The sequence below is a fragment of the Gorilla gorilla genome, chromosome 21 (genome assembly GCF_029281585.2).
Source record: "Gorilla gorilla gorilla isolate KB3781 chromosome 21, NHGRI_mGorGor1-v2.1_pri, whole genome shotgun sequence".
NCBI classification, from domain to species: domain Eukaryota; kingdom Metazoa; phylum Chordata; class Mammalia; order Primates; family Hominidae; genus Gorilla; species Gorilla gorilla.
Genome location: NC_073245.2, coordinates 59,088,732 through 59,099,069, shown reverse-complemented (window position 1 = coordinate 59,099,069; position 10,338 = coordinate 59,088,732). Strand labels below are relative to the sequence as shown.

At 38.6% G+C, this 10,338-nt stretch overlaps 1 pseudogene; it reads left to right on the top strand.

The window, feature by feature from the left end:
• Positions 1-2,217: 2,217 nt before the first annotated feature.
• LOC101139446 (large ribosomal subunit protein eL13-like) lies at positions 2,218-8,359 on the top strand (annotated as a pseudogene).
• Positions 8,360-10,338: the final 1,979 nt, after the last annotated feature.

Here is a 10,338-nt window from a genome sequence, read left to right as displayed (position 1 = left end):
CTCTCGTGTAAAGTTACTTGGTTGTCTTTTGTAATTAATAAATATCTTGGAGCTGATACTTTGAGACTACGTGAATTTCCTGTTAATCCACAAACTTTCACCCACTAATCTCAGCATTCATGGGTGGATCTTGCCTACAGCAATTATTACTGTGGTGTTTGCCTACCAGGATTCACCCCTATTTCATAGATGAGGTAAATGAGGCTCATAGAGCTGAAGTGACTTGTTCAAGGTCCAATTCCACATCCCTCCTCTACTCAGAATCTGGCCATTGGCTCTCATCTCCCTCAAGGGAAAGGCCTTGCCAAATGGAAATGGACAAGTGGACAAAGAGATTCCTTGGGAGGAAGAATGCACAGGTCAGGAAGAAGGCGCCATTAATGTTCCTCTAAGTGCAAGGGCTTGGTCAGCCACATACTTACTCAGGGCCTTCAAAGTAAAGGTGATACTTTTAAAAATGAGAGAACATGATTGCTTTTTAAAAGAAACTTGGGCTATGAAGAGAACAGGGAGTTTGTGTGTTTTATTTATTGCTGTATCCTCAGCGTGTAGGATAGTGCTGAGCACATAGTAGACACTCAATTAACTGTTGTTGAATGAATGAATAAACTTTGGAACATGTTCAACCACATGAAAGACTTAGGAAGCCTCACCTCCTTTGTAAGGAACAGAAAAACACAACTCGAACTGACTTTTCTCTCGAGGGAGGTTAGAGGGTCTCCTAACTAACTGCAAGGCCAGAGGAGAGTCAGGCGATGGAGGATGTTTTCAGGACTCTGGCTTGCTTTCTCTGTGGTCCTGTCTGCTTTCTGGGTCTTCTGTCTGCTTTCTGGGTCTTCTGTCTGATGGCCCGTTCTTGGGCTTCTTCCTCAAGAATCTCTGGAATCATCTCTTTCCCCTTGGGCTCTACTTTGCCTACTGGGCTTTACTCTTAGGGGGTCCCTCGCCATGTGGTGGCCCCTGGGCCACTGTAGGCTCATGTTACCCTCATGGCTAGTGCTTCCAACAAAAAAGAGGGCTTCTGTTTCCCAAAATTTCCAACAAAATGCTGGGTCTCGGTCTCACTGGCTCAGGTTGCACTGAATGCCCATTCCTGAACCAATTGCTATGGACAGAGGGATCAAATTCTCTGATCAATCAGGTCTGGGTTATGTGCTCATTCTTGGAAGGGGGACAGTATTATCCCCCAACCACATGGATTGAAACCTGGTGAAAGGAGTTTCAGAAGGAAAAGTGGGAAATGGAAAGGGGGCATATAGGCTGACTGGGCAAAATTATTACCGTTCTACACCTAAAATTTTATATACCCTCCCTAGTCACAACCACTCAGATTCTGCTTCTTTAAGTCTGAGGACGGGTCCAGGCATCTGTATTTTTAGGAAGCACGCCAAGGGGATTTTGATTTACAGCCAAGATTGGGAATGACTGGCTTTATGGAATTTGCTCTAACCTCCGTGGAGAAAAAAGGGTCCATTTCACAAACATGGTTCTAAAGTTTCTCTGTTGAAAGGCACGAACAGGAGTTCACATCCATTATGTTGAAGATTGTGGTAGAAGTCATCTGTTGCTTTGTGTGCTTGGCAATTCTTCCTTCCTTATCCATAGGGGCTGTCAATTTCATGGCCCTGCGTCTCCTACCTCAGGGCTGACCATGTGACTCCAGATGACTAATCAGAGCAAGTTAATCCCTGGTTATAGTGATTGGTTGAAGAATAGACACATGACTAAAGCCAGGCCAATAAGAGTCCTTTCTGGGGCTTTGGATAGAGCTGCCCAGGAGGTGTTGCTCTATTTACTTTGAGAACACAAGTGTAAGAACCATGTGAGCTCAGAACTGTTGACAACAGTGTTTATCTCAAAGTGGGAAGATGCCTGCCTGACAATAAAACCTACCTAAAGGAAAGTAGAGCTTAGAGATGGCGAGAGATGGTACTAGGATGTTGTGTTGGCGCCCCGGATTCAGCTGTGACCCAGGCTGGTACAATCATTGGACTTTTCAGTTGCATGGGTCAACACATTTTCTTAGTTTTGTTTAAGTCATTGAGTTGTATTTCTATAATAAGAAACCAGAGGAGTCCTAATTAACTTGAATGTGAACTACAACCACCTCAACTTTAAGACCTGTTGATGAGGTAAAGACTCGCATAAGAGTTGCCTTTTGAAGTAGGGAGGATAAACAATCCTATGCATTAATGCAAATATCACATGCATATCGACATGCATATTGAGTACCTTCCACGTATAAGACATGGAGTGAGGTACTACAGAGCAATTTAGGAGCATCCAACAGATAAATAAGATATGGTCCTGCTCTTGAAGCCCATAAAGTCCTGTGCAGGAGCTCTCAAACTTGTGGTGCATAAAAGTCACCTGGGGAACTTACTACAGCACAGAGTCCTGAGTCTCAGTTCCAGACATTGAGTCAATAAGTCTGAGGTAGAGCCCAAGAATCTGGGCTTTGATAAGCCTTCCCTAGCCCTCCCCTTGCAAGTAATTCAAAAGACACTTTGAAGTCGATCTTGTGGGGGAAAGGGGCAGAATAAGAGGAGAGCAAAAATGAGGCAAAAACAAACTTTGAAGAAATAATAGCTGAACATGTCTCAAATTTTATGAAAGACACAAATCCACAGACGCAGGATGCTCCATGAACACCAAGAAGAATAAAGATGGCAAAGGTCATGCTGAAGTTGGACTCAAGAAAACATCTTGAAAACAACAAGAAAAAAACAACATATTACGTATAAGGGAACAATAATTTGATTAACGGCTGATACCTCATGAGAAACTACAGAGGACAGAAGAAAGCGGAACATCTTTAAAATGTTGAAAGAAAAAAATCCTGTCAACCCAGAATTCTATATCCAATGAAAATATTCTTCAAGAGTGAAGGATATTATCAGATAAAAGAAAGTGAAGAGAATTTGTTTTAGCAGACCTGTGCTATAAGAAACACTAAAGGAAGCTAAAGAGAAATGACACTAAATGAAAACTTAATGCCTCAGAAAAGAATGAAAATCACTGCAAATGTTAAATAGCTGGATAAATAAGAAAGACTATGTTTTTGCTTTTTCCTTTTTTTTAAAAAAAAATACATATGACTGTTTAAAAAAATTGTAACTCTTCGGTTTATAATGTATGTTGACTGAAAACATACAACAATTATAACATAAAATATGGGAGAGTGTGGACCTATACAGTATTTCTACATTTTACATGATATTTCAACATTTTACGTGACGTAGTACAAGACTAATTGTAAGTGGACTATGGAAAGCTAGGGATATATATATTGTAATTCCTAAAGCAACCACTAAAAAAATGCAAAGAAGTATAGCTAAAAGTTAATAGCAAAATTAAAATGCAATTATAAAACCAATAGTTTTGGGCTGGATTATCCCACCCCCTCCTTCAAAATTCATTTGTTGAAGTCCTAAACTCCAGTACCTCACGATATGACTTGTGTCCTTATAAGAAAAAGAAATTTGGACACAGATGGGTACAGAAGAAAGAGCATGTAAAGACACAGGGAGAAGATGGCCATCCAAAGAGAGATGCCTCAGAAAAAAACAGCCTTGCTGACACCTTGATCTTGTACTTCTAGCCTCCAGAATTATGAGAAAATAAACTTTCACTGTTTAAGCCACCTCAGTCCATGATCGTTTGTAATGGCAGTCCTAGCAAACTAATACATTAATTGATACTTTTATAAAGTCAAGGGAAGGGAATAGAATAACAAAAATTGAGAGGAGATTAATTGAAAACAAACAATAATATGGCAGGCTGAAACCAAATCATACGACTAATTACATTAAATGGTAATGAAGTAAATGCTCTAATTAAAAGGCAGAGATTTTCAGATAAGAAACCAAGAACCGAGATGCCTTATCTATAAGAGATGCACTTTACAAATAAAGACACAAATAGGTTGAGCATAAAAGGATGGAAAAAACATATACATGATGCAAACAATAAGCATAAGAAGGCAGGACTGACTATACTAACATGAGATAAAATAGATTTCAAGTCAAAAAAAGAGGCACATTTCAAAATGATAGAAGGATGACTTCAATAGAAAGATATGACAATCATAAATGCGTAAGTGCCTAATAACAGAGCTTCAAAGTAAATGGAGTGAAAAATAAATGGAGTGAAATTTGACAAAATGAGTTCATGCCCTTTGCAGGATCATGGATGGAGCTGGAAGCCATCATTCTCAGCAAACTAACATAGGAACAGAAAACCAAACACCTCATGTTCTCACTCATAAGTGGGAATTGAACAATGGGAACACATGGACACAGGGAGGGTAACATCACACACCAGGGCCTGTCGGGGGGTGAGGGGTAAAGGGAGGAGAGCATCAGGACAAATACCTAATGCATAGGGGGCTTAAAACCTAGATGACGGGTTGATAGGTGCAGCAAACCACCATGGCACATATATACCTATGTAACAAACCTGCACATTCTGTACCTGTATCCCAGAACTTAAAGTAAAATAATAAAAAAAGATAAGCTTTGGCTAAAATGATCACTTTATGGTCGTATCCTAAAAACTTTCCCCACATATTAGGAACAAAGTAATGCTTTTTGCTTTCACCACTTCTATTCAGCATATAACAGTAGACTCACACTTGTAGTAAATGGATTTTTGACACAGGTACCAAGGAAATACAATGGGAAAGGATAGCAACTTCAAAAATGGTGCTGGAAGATCTGGGTATGTATATGAGAAAACAAAAGCAAAACCAAACAAAACCACAAACATTATGTATAAAAATAACTCAAGGTGAATCATAGATCTAAATGTAAGAGCTGAAATGATAAAACTTCTGGGAGAAATCATAGGTAAAAATCTTTGTGATCTGGAGTTAAGCAAAGAGGACTTAGCTCATTAAAAAGTGCAAATCAGAAAGGAACAAATTAATGAAATGGACTTCATAAAAATTAAAAACTTTTGCTCTTTGAATCACAAAGAAAATGAAAAGGTAATCCGTATCCTGGAAGACAATATTTTCAAAACGTATATGACAAAATGTATTTAGAATATATGAAGAATTGTTACAGAGGCTGGGCGCAGTGGCTCACACCTGTAATTCCAGCACTTTGGGAGGCGGAGGTGGGAGGATTGCTTGAGCCCAGGAAGTTTGAGACCAACCTCGGCAACATGGTGAAACCCTGTCTCTACCGAAAATACAAAAATTAGCTGGGTTTAGTGGCAGTCGCCTGAAGTCCCAGCTACTCGGGAGGCTGAGGTGAGAAGATTGCTTGTGCCCGAGGAAGTTGAGGCTGCAGTGAGCCAAGTTCATGCCACTGCACTCAGCCTGGAAGACAAAGCGAGATCCTGTCTCCAAAAAAAAAAAAAAAAAACTTACAAATCAATAACGTGAGGACAAACCAACTAAAAATGGGAAACACAGACATACCAATTCTTTTTAAGGATGTGAAATAGTGCTGTCTGTAGTCACCAGGGAAATGTAAATTAACACCACAACGAGATAACGCACTAGGATGGCTAAAATGAAAAAGACTGACAATACCAAGTATTGGCAAGAATATCGAGCTACCAGAGCTCACACATAATTCTGAGGCAGCTGCAAAGTGGTCCAGCCACTATAGACGGAAAAATTTGACAGTTTCTTGTAAAGTCAAACAGACACTTATCATACAAACCCATCATTCTACTCCTAGGAATTTATCCAAGAGAAAGAAAAACTATATCCGCACAAAGACTCCTCCTCAAATATTCATTGCAGCCTTGTTCATAAGAGCTCCAAACCGGAAGCAACTGAAATGTTATTCATTTTTATTGCTGAGTAGTATTCTATGGTATGGATATCACAAAATGTCCATCAACCTTTGGATGTTTTGTGATAAATGTACCATAGAATACTACTCAGCAATAAAAATGAATAGCAGAGATATATCGCCTGCATGGATATGTCTCAAGAACAATATGCTAAGTGAAAGAAGACAAACATAAAAGACAAATACTATGATCCAATGAATATGAAATTCTAGGAAAAATAAAATCATAGTGACAAAGAGATCAGAGGTGCCTGGGTCTGGAGGTTACAGGAAGGACTGAATGCAAAGGCAGGATATGACAGAACTTTTTAGGGGGATAAAAAGGTTTTTTTGTTGTTGGTGGTGGTGGTGTTTTTTTTTTTTTTTTTTTTTTTTTGAGAAGGAGTCTCGCTTTATTGTCCAGGCTGGAGTGCAGTGGCACTATCTCGGCTCACTGCAAGCTGTGCCTCCTAGATTCACGCCATCCTTCTGCTTCAGCCTCTCGAGTAGCTGGGACTACAGGCGCCTGCCACCATGCCTGGCTAATTTTTTGTATTTTTAGTAGAGATGGGGTTTCACTGTGTTAGCCAGGATGGTCTTGATCTCCTGACCTCATGATCCGCCTGCCTCGGCCTCCCAAAGTGCTGGGATTACAGGCATGAGCCACTGCGCCTGACCAAAAAGGTTTTTAAATTATGGTAGTGATTACATGACTACAGATCATTGCCAAAACTCACGAAAATATACATGTAAAATGGGTGAATTTTGTTGCATGTAAAATATACATCAACAATAAAACAGAAAAACTTTAAAAACCTCCCTTTTCTATGTAAGCTAATTAAACACTAATTATTTTATATTTAAAAATTAGGTAATTTAGCCACCCGAAGCTAAGAATTGGATAGGAGCACTAAGAGAAACTCTCCCAAGGCCTTCTGGACCTTAGTGAGTGTGTAAGGCAGTAGCTCTCCAAGTCTTAAGGGTGGGTGGCATGGCAAAGAGACAGCTCTAGAGGCTCAGAAACTCAGGAAAGGTCCTGGAACGTGAAGAGAACTCCCCAGCAACTGAAAACTTTATGAGGGCTGTAAAGAAGACAAATCTTGGCCAGGTGCAGTGACTCAAGCCTGTTATCCCAGGACTTTGGGAGGCCGAGATGGGTGGATCATTTGAGGTCAGGAGTTCGAGACCAGCCTGGCCAACGTGGTGAAACCACGTCTCTACTAAAAATACAAAAACTAGCCAGACGTGGTGGTGTGTGCCTGTAATCCCAGCTGTTAGGGAGGCTGAGGCAAGAGAATCGTCTGAACCCAGGAAGTGGAGGTTGCAGTGAGCCGAGGTGACACCACTGCATTCCAGCCTGGGCAACAGAGTGAGAGTCCATCTAACAAAAATAAATAAATAAATAAAAATAAAAGAAAAAAGAACAAACAAACAAACAAACAAAACCCCGAAATCTCCCATAGCGTAGAATGTTGTTGAAATGACAATAAGATCTCCAGAATCTCAACAGGGCTCAGAGCCCAAAGTCCTGACCTATCCTCAACATATTTAAAACCAATGGTGAACTGAAAGAAGCTAAGACTGCAATAAAGCCCAGACACGGTTCAACTAACATCAGAGAGACTAAGACCCCTTTCCACTCCAGCAGTGGATAGAAGAAAAAACATGGCCTTTTCTAGAGGCAAAAATTGGTTATTTTTTTCTCTACTGTTCTTTTATACAAAATGTCGATATATAGAAGAAAATTATATGACATATGAAAAAGCAAGGGAAAAAAGTTAAAACATAACACATTAAATGAAAACAGATCCAGCAATGTCTCAGAAGTGAGCATTATCACACAACAATGCTGAAGGTTACAGCAGAAAAGGTGGACAGTATGCATGAAGAGATGGTTAAGACATACAAACTCTAAAAAGAACCAAAAAGAGTTGTTTCTGCTCAGCAGGTCTCCTGTGGAGTAGGGTTGTAGGCAGCCATCTTGCTCAGCTGGATGGCATGATCCTGAAGACTCACTTCCATAAGGATTGGCAGCAGTGTGTGGCTACTTGGTTCAACCAGCTGGCCTGGAAGATCTGCAGACTCAAAGCCAGGCAAGCAAAAGCATGCCCTGCATCTGGACCCATACAGCCCATAGTAAGATGCCCCACAGTAAGGTATCACACCAAAGTATGAGCTGGCAGGGCCTTCAGCTTGGAAGAGTTAAGGGTGGCTGGCATCCATAAGAAGGTAGACTGGACCATTGGCATCTCTATGGATCCAAGAAGGTGGAACAAGTCCACTGGGTCCCCGGTATCCAATGTGCAATGGCTGAAGGAGTACTGCTGTAAGCTTATCCTCTTTGCCAGGAAGTCCTTGGGCCCCCAAAAGGGAGACAGTTCTGTGAAGAGTTCAAATTGGCCACCCAACTGACAAGACCACTAATGCCCATACGGAATTTCTACAAGAAGGAGAAAACCAGAGCCATCATTGAGGAAGAGAAGAACTTCATAGTATTTGCCAGTCTTCACATGGCCCACACCAATGCCCAAATGAAAATGCTAGAAATTACAAAAATACAATATCAGCAATGAAGAGTTTGTCAGATATACTTAACTGAAAGCTGAGCAGAGCCAAGGTAAACACAAGTGAACTTGAAGATACGTAAAGAAAGAATATCTAAACTGAAACACAGAGAGAGAAAAACGCAGAGACCCTAGAGACCCCAGAAGATGAGGAGAGAGTGAATGTGTGAGAAGAAATATTTAAAGAGAAAATAGCTAATTTTTCTCCCCAAATTAATGAAAGATATTAACCCAAAGGTTTAAGAAGCTTAGTGAGCCCCCAGCAAACTAAACACAAAGAAAACTACATGTAGGTCTATCAGAGTTAAATTGCTAAAAACCAAAGATAAAGAGCAAATCTTCAAAGCAACTAGAGAAAAAAGGACACATTGCATACAGGAGAAAAATAACACAAGTAATACCTAATACTGTACCACTGGAGAACAAAAGTCAGTGAAATGTTAAAAGTGGATCATCTTAAAAGTGCTTAAATTTAAAAAGAAAGTCTACCAACCTAGAATTCTACCTCCAGTAAAAACAGGTTTCAAAAAGGAAAGTCAAATAAAGACATTTTCAGATAGAAAAAAGCTGAGATACTGTATCTCCAAAAGATCTGCACTAGCCAAAAGAAACACTAAAAGAAAATCTTTTCAGACCGAGGGAAAATGATACATGATGGAGCACCAGAAAGTTTCAATATTCAGATAAATGTAAAATATCTTTTTAAATGTCCTTATTTTATATAATTTTTTAAAAGTTCATTGAATATTTAAAAAATAGCAAGATATTGTGGAGTTGATATCATATATACAAGTAATACACACGTATAAAAGGAATTATGGTGTAAATTTATTATACTGATGGTAAAATAGTTTAATATTATTAGAAAATAGATTGAGATACCTTAAAATGTATATTGTGGATCAGTCACTGAAAATAACACAAAGAAATATAATTAAAGTCAATAGTAGAAATAAAAGAGAAAGCCAAAAAATATGTGATTTACCCAAAAGAATGTAGAGAAGGAGGAACAAAGAACAAATGAGATGAATAGAAAACAAATACCAAGGTAGTAGATTTAAAGCCCATCATATCAATAACTACATTAAAAGTAAATGAACTAACCACTTCAATTAAAAGGTAGAGATTGTTATACTGGATTCAGAAAACAAGATTCAATATAATTTGTTCACAAGACACACTTTGATTATAAAGACAGACAGACAAGTAGGAAAGGACATATACTAACATAAGATGATGAAAGCTGATACGGCAATATTAGTATCACACAAAATATACTTCAAGGCAAAGAGCACAATGACAGTGCTCTAGTCTTGAGTGAATATTTCACAATAAAAGGGTAAATTAATCAAGAAGATGTAACAATCACTTCTTAGCCCATTGGCTGAGATCAAGTGAAGAAGATATAACAATCCCAAATGAGTAGGCTCCTGACAATAGAGCTGTGAAATACATGGAACAAAAATTGACAGAATGAAAGGGAGAAATAGACAAATCCACAATCATGGCAGATATTTTAACACAGTCAATCAGTAATCGATAGAAAAACTGGACAAAAAAGTCGATAAGGAAGTAGATGATGTCAAAAACATCAACCAATTTGACCTAACTGACATTTATAGAACAAACACTCAACAACTGCAGACTACGTACCTTTTCAAGTGCACATAGAACATTCACAAAAATGAACTATATCCTGGGCCATAAAACAAAATCTCAATAAATATCAAAAGATTAGTTTACGTAGAATATATTCTCTTACCACCAAGGTATTAAATTACAAATCAATTACAAAAAGATATCCATAAATCACCAAAATATTCCAAAATTAAGAAACATACTTTTAAATTAGTCATGAGATAAATAATAAATAACAAGAGATATTTGAAAATATTCTTAAATGAGTGATAATAAACACCATACTTCTGAGATTTGCTAAAAAATGTTTACAGAGAAATTTATAGCTTGAAATGTATTAGAAATTATAT